Source organism: Tamandua tetradactyla, chromosome 5 (assembly GCF_023851605.1).
Source record: "Tamandua tetradactyla isolate mTamTet1 chromosome 5, mTamTet1.pri, whole genome shotgun sequence".
Lineage (NCBI taxonomy): Eukaryota > Metazoa > Chordata > Mammalia > Pilosa > Myrmecophagidae > Tamandua > Tamandua tetradactyla.
In genome coordinates this window covers 115,205,341-115,211,503 of record NC_135331.1, presented here as the reverse complement: position 1 = coordinate 115,211,503, position 6,163 = coordinate 115,205,341, and the positions used below count along the sequence as shown (strand labels likewise).

Here is a 6,163-nt window from a genome sequence, read left to right as displayed (position 1 = left end):
CACTGTCATGTTATGCATCATTCATAAAAAATATGCTCAATTAAATTATCATTCAATGCTTTATTAACAGAATTTTTCTTGTATACATATTGAAAGTGCTCTTTTAGATTTAGCTAGATGCAGATGGTCTTAATCACATATCACTCTTCTGCATATATAAAAGGAAAATACAAGCAAATTAAATTGGTTAAGGTTTTCCTAGAAGGTTTCCACGTTCCCTTTCTATCTTTACTGAATCACTTTCTGACTTGGAGTCGTCCATGTCCTTGTGTCTCTACCCAGTGTTGCCTCCTGCGACTTCAAGAGCACAGGTAACATAGCATTGCTTAGAAGATACTCCCTTATAATCTCCAGGATTTCCTTCCACGCTGCAGATACCTATTCATTAAGGTTCAATGTGGAGCTTTATGAGGTGTTAGTAGAAGGTTTACAGAAAACAGCCGAGACCTATATTCCTTCCTCCAGTGGTTCTGAAATGGTCTGTTGACTGACAGCTGAGTTGCCAGGCATGCCACCAAGATCACCACTACGTCTGTGCATGGGCAAGCGACGGCAACTAGATCACACTGCTGCCCCTTGAACGGTGGCTGCAGGATGCATTCCTGTTCCGTGGATGCTCAAATGGGCAGGGAAACGTGTTCAAAACTCAGTGGGGGTGAAGGGCGGGGCCTCCAGGGGAGGTGGGGCCGCCCCTGGACTCCGGGCCGGAAGCCTGGGGCCAGCCTGCACCTACCTTAGGGCTCGTTTGCTCCCCTGAGCCGGCCCCGCCCCTCGCCCCCTCCCCGCGCAGGGAGGGCCCGCTCAACCCCGGACCACGCCCGGTTCGGCGCTGCGGCAAGGCCCAAGTGGGACGGCTCAGCGAGGAACAGGACAGGTGGTCGGTGATTGCAAAGAGAAAATTTCAGCATTGGAAGAACGTAAATAATGAACGTAAATAATGACTATAATGCCCTTCGGGAAAGACGCAGTACACTGCCTGATAAGTTGTCTTATAATATCCTGGCACTTTGCCTTCATGCCAGGAAAACTTGTCCATACTATGAAGTCATTGTTTTACTTGGGACAACTGGTTTGCAAACAGCTCAGCAAAGCAGGGTGTAGGCTTGGCTGAGCACGGGAAAAGAACATAAAAAACAAATGATGAGTTTGTTTTTAAAGTGACGAAAAATTTTGAATCCCGAGTTGAAGTTGAAGCGGGGCAGCCCCAGGAGTTCTTGGAGAAATCAAGACCTCAACCAAGGGCTGGTGCTTGAGGATTCTCGATTTAGTCTCAGGAAAGAATTCAGGGACTAGTCAGTGTATGCAGCCAAATAGTTTAATAAACTCGATGCGGGAGAGCCCTGGGGGTGTCCGGCTGGATGCCGCAGATCTCTGGGAATTTTCAGAGAAGTCTAGATCTTGACCAGCGCCTAACGCCTCGGAGGTTCTTGACTGAGCCGCAGGACAGAACTGAGGGAGAAACCAGCGTGCATATAGCGCAAGACTTTAATATGTAGCAAAGTACACGCTCAAAGAGCAGGGGCATGCTCCAAAGAAGGAGAAGCCCTCTGGGGTGGGACCCTTGCATTGTAAGCACTTGGGCCCTTCCCCCTCTGGCTATGCTAATAAGGGATTGATGAACTGCACTTTTCATTGGTTCTTTTCAGGTGCCGACCTGAGTGAGGGCTAGGTGTGTGCATGCCAAAAGGAACTTTTTATTCGAGTCTTAGGGTCGCTTTCCCCACCCTCCTTCCCTATCTAACCTGCCTCAAGTTCACAGCAGATTTACAGAAAATAAGTGGTTCTGCAGGTGATATTGTTGACATAAGAGAAGAAATTAAAAGTGACTTTGAATTTAAGGTAAAACACCGAATTGCCCATAAACCTCCCTCCAAACCCCAAACTTCAGATGTTCTTGAAGCAGATTTTTCTTCACATGATGCGAAACCCAATTATTTGCTTGCTGATAAGGCACCATGCTTAACTTGAAAAACTAGAGTGACAAGAAAATTTGCTGCGTGAACTTGATAGTTGTCATGAGGATTTTACAAATTGGAAATGTTCAGTGCTCAAGTGAATAGTCACTTGAATTGTTCAGTGAATGGTTCAAATCCCTATCCTAGCAATGACGAAGATGATGATGACCAATCATAACTGAGAAGTCAGGATTTAAGGGGTGATTCTGATGACTGAATCATTATATAAATACTCCTTTTTGCTTCGCGGCATATTGGAGTAGACAGGGAAATACCTGAAACCTCTGAATTGTAATCCAGCTGCCTTGATCTCTGATAATGGTTGTGCAGCTCTTGTCTTCTGCCTCTGTGGTTGTAAAAACCTTGTGACTAGCCTCCATCTGTACCTAGTTATCCAGTTTTCAACTTTAGAGTCTTATAATCACTAAAGATAGCCCCTAATGTTTGTTAGTGAAGGGTCTTGGGTCCATCTGGAACTAACCCACCCCAAGTCCAAAATTATCTTGATGACTGAGGTCGGGTTTAGCCTAAGTGGGCCCACCTGATAGGTGCAGTAGCTTGGAATTTAACCTACAAGTCACCTAGATCTCATTCCACCATTTTCTTTCATACATTCTGTGACTGAGCATGTAATCAATCTGTGCATCCTCAATAATCAGATCACCTCTTATTACATCATCTTGGGCCACTGTGCTTATTATCCTAACCCCTGCCCACCTTTTCTCTAATAAAACTACCCGAATTACTACAGTATGGGGAGACAGATTTGGGGCCTGTAGGCTGTCTGCGCTCCTATGCATGTAGGAATAAACTCTTTCTCTCGTTGAAACCCCAGTGTCTCAGGAATTGGTTATTGAGTGCATTGGGTAGAAAAATGCATGGCCTTTGTCCAGTAACACGAAGATGGTAAAAATGAAAATGACCATAATGCTTTAAGGGTTGGAGATAGTACTGACCAACAATATATTTTCTTCATACTGTTGAATCTAAGAGCGTCCAAATAAATACTGGAAAAACTAACACTTTAGTGAAAAGAATAAAAGAAACCAAATGTAAGGGAAAGAACAGCTCTGGGAGTGGTCATTTCTGTCCAGGAGCTGCCTACCATTAGTACCCCTGCTGACATTTAGAGTCTTTGTTGATACTGTGAAGGGAGAATCCTTCTGTCCTGACCCACGGGACAATCAACTGAGGCTCTACACCTGTAAGGGAGGAATGGTATGGGACAAGAGACACGAGGAATGACAGCAAGACAAGTATTCTGATCAAGCTGCAAAAGTTTATTGAAAAGGCTGGGTATATATACTCTAGAAGGAGAGGGGGTAGCTAGTAGGGATAGATGGTGATCTCTGATTGGGTGAATAAGGACAAAGGGATGACTTGGGATTGGTGACTGCTGTTGCTAGGGTGGAGGGCAGATGTACGGTTAGTACTTTTGGCGCGAACTACTACTACTTCTGTGAAGAAGGCTGATTATAGCTTAGGCTGTTCTTTGTTTCAGCCCTGGAGGCCATGTTGCATGTTTCCGGCATCACTGAGGGTGGAATTTATACATGCTACTTTAATTGTCCCCAGCATCCTTCCCTTGTAAATCAGTCCTGAAGTCTTGAAGCAGAGAGAACAGTATTTGTGGGGACCCTGGTGAAAGCAGTACTGCTGAGTTGATGCTAGGGGGTCCTGAGGAGTGTGAGCTGTGAAGAGGCCAGTTGTGGCAATACCAGTGAGAGCACTTTGGAAGAATAAGGACAAGAAAATCACCAAACCAAACTTTCACCCTTATCTGGAACACCTGATTTTTTTCTGGAGCTGTAATAGGAAAAGAATTTTTATTACCCTCCTTAACACCTCATCCTAGCCACTGCTCATCCTAGATTGCCCCCTAAGCCAGAACAAAAAGAAGTTTCATCAGATGCATCAGAAGAAGCTATCAAGAAGGTTTCAAAGTTCAAAGGTGCCAGACTGCCACAGGAAAACTAGCTCTGCTTGGGAAATGGGAGTTTACATCCTGAGCATTTGTTTAGAGTTTATAGCAGAATATGTTACATGTAATTTGAGATAAGGGGTCCTGAGTTAACTTGACAGCAAGTTCTTTTACCCTTAGAGTGGTATTAAAATTAAATGTTTGAATACTTTAAGGTTCAGCTTATTTTCTTAATTCCTTGAATACTATCAACACCTTTATCTAAGTTTGCCTTATGATGCAGTGGCAGCATTTCAAATTAGTTTTCAAAGAATATTGTTCTTATGCATTGCTTTTGTGTTTCAATACAGGCAGTTTTGTACCAGCTGTGATAGTGTGTATACCATATAGATCATTTTAAAGAAACATTTACATAATTTCAAACAGATTCAATAATTATATTTTATTACTTGCTTTAGCATTTTAAAGGCATTTTAACAAACAAACAGAAAAATACCTACTTATCTCATACGTTTTGCAGTTAGGTGGCTATTTTAAAACCTCTGCCCTTTGAATTTCATGCTGTATCTCAAAGGCAGAACACTTACATGCACCCTATGGGAAAGTTTCTTTGACTGGAAGAATGGGATTTTGTAAAACTTTCTCAAGTAAAAAATTTTATGAGAAAGATCAGTGAGTATGATGTCTTATTCTTGAATTTAATTTTCATTATAACCCTATGTGGTAGGTATTGTTATCTCCTATTTTACAGCTCATTCAACGAAACTATAGCACTAAAGGAAGATTTAAGGATATAGAGAACAGGCTTTGCAAAAGGAATGGTGCCTTGACTTATTCCTTTCATAAGTAATTAGAAATTAGGAATGATTGCAGCTGTTCACGTTACATGGTAGCAGTTACCCTATTTACAAAGAGGCAAGTTGGTCATGAATGTCATGCTCTGCAGACCCAGAAAAAAAATTTCACAGTGTTCTGCACAATGTACAAAAGACTGAAAAGTATATGTGGCCTCTGGTGATGATTTCTGAAAAACAAGTAAAAATGCATCCCATAATATTTTTGCACCCTATCCTGTGCCAAATCATTAAAGCTTCCATGATTACTTCAGGATTATAAAGTCTGGGCTGTTGATGTAATTTTTGTAAATGGGTAGCCATGCTCCTCTAGGGAGAAATTTTAATTATCTTCAGTAAAGACACAAAGCCTCTTCAGAAGGAAGTGATTCCCAGCAGGAATTGATGGCTAAGGGACTCATCCTATGGAAACAAGAATATGTCAACAAATTTTCCTAGGCTCGCTCCAAGAAACTGCTGGGGGAATTTAAGCTGCTTTCAAGCTGTCAACATCTGGCTACAAGGGATACTTTTTATGAGAAAATCATGTTGTTATTCCATAAGGCAGTCATTATTTTATGTTGGTCATATTTCATGCAACACACCCCTTTATTGTTAGTATGAAGCTGTTGGGTAGAGGGGATGTCTAATCATTTTGCCTCCCAGTGGATATTTGGCAATTGTTTGATTGTCACAAACTGGGGGAGGGGGAGATGCTACTGGCATTTAATGGAAGGAGTCAGGGATGTTACTAAATATTCTCCAATTCGCTGGACAACCCCCTTCCCCCAAAAAAGAATTATCTGATCTAAAATGTCATTAGTGTCAAGTTTGGGAAACCCTGGTCTAGCCTATAATATCCTTCAGCTCCCCCAAATAACACCTTTCTGGAAAGCCTTTTTGGGGTATCTCTTCAATAGTCTGCACAGCATCCTGCGCTTGCTGCCTTTATAGAGCCTTTATTTTGCTTTTCCTGATTATACTCAGATTATACTCAGAGTAACCTCAGAGTTGATGAGGCAGGGGGTTCTCTTTATACATCAGTCCAGTCAGTCAAGAAGGAACCACAGAATTAGAACATCAGCTCTTTGCAGTGTCTCATGAATTAATGGATCTAGATATTGATCAATAGTTCCTAAGGTTGCAAAAAGAGAGACAAACAGTTATCATGTGCCTCGATAGAAATTCTCCACACCCAATACCTATGAAGATTGAGCTATGAAACAGCCCTGTTGTTACTGGACAAAGGCCATGGATTCTTCTGCCCAAAGTGCTCAATAACCAATCTCTGAAACACTGGGGTTTCAAAGAGAGAAAGGGTTCATTATTATGTGTGAAGTAGGAGAGCAGATGGCTTAGCAGTCCGAAATCTGTTTTCCCAAACTGCAGTAATGTGGGTAGTTTTCTTAGAGAAATGTGGGGGTTAGGATAATGAGCACAGTGGCCCCAGATGA

General features: G+C 42.2%; 1 pseudogene; it reads left to right on the top strand.

Moving 5' to 3' along the window:
- Positions 1-924: 924 nt before the first annotated feature.
- On the top strand, positions 925-4,031 carry LOC143683295 (unconventional prefoldin RPB5 interactor 1-like; annotated as a pseudogene).
- Positions 4,032-6,163: the final 2,132 nt, after the last annotated feature.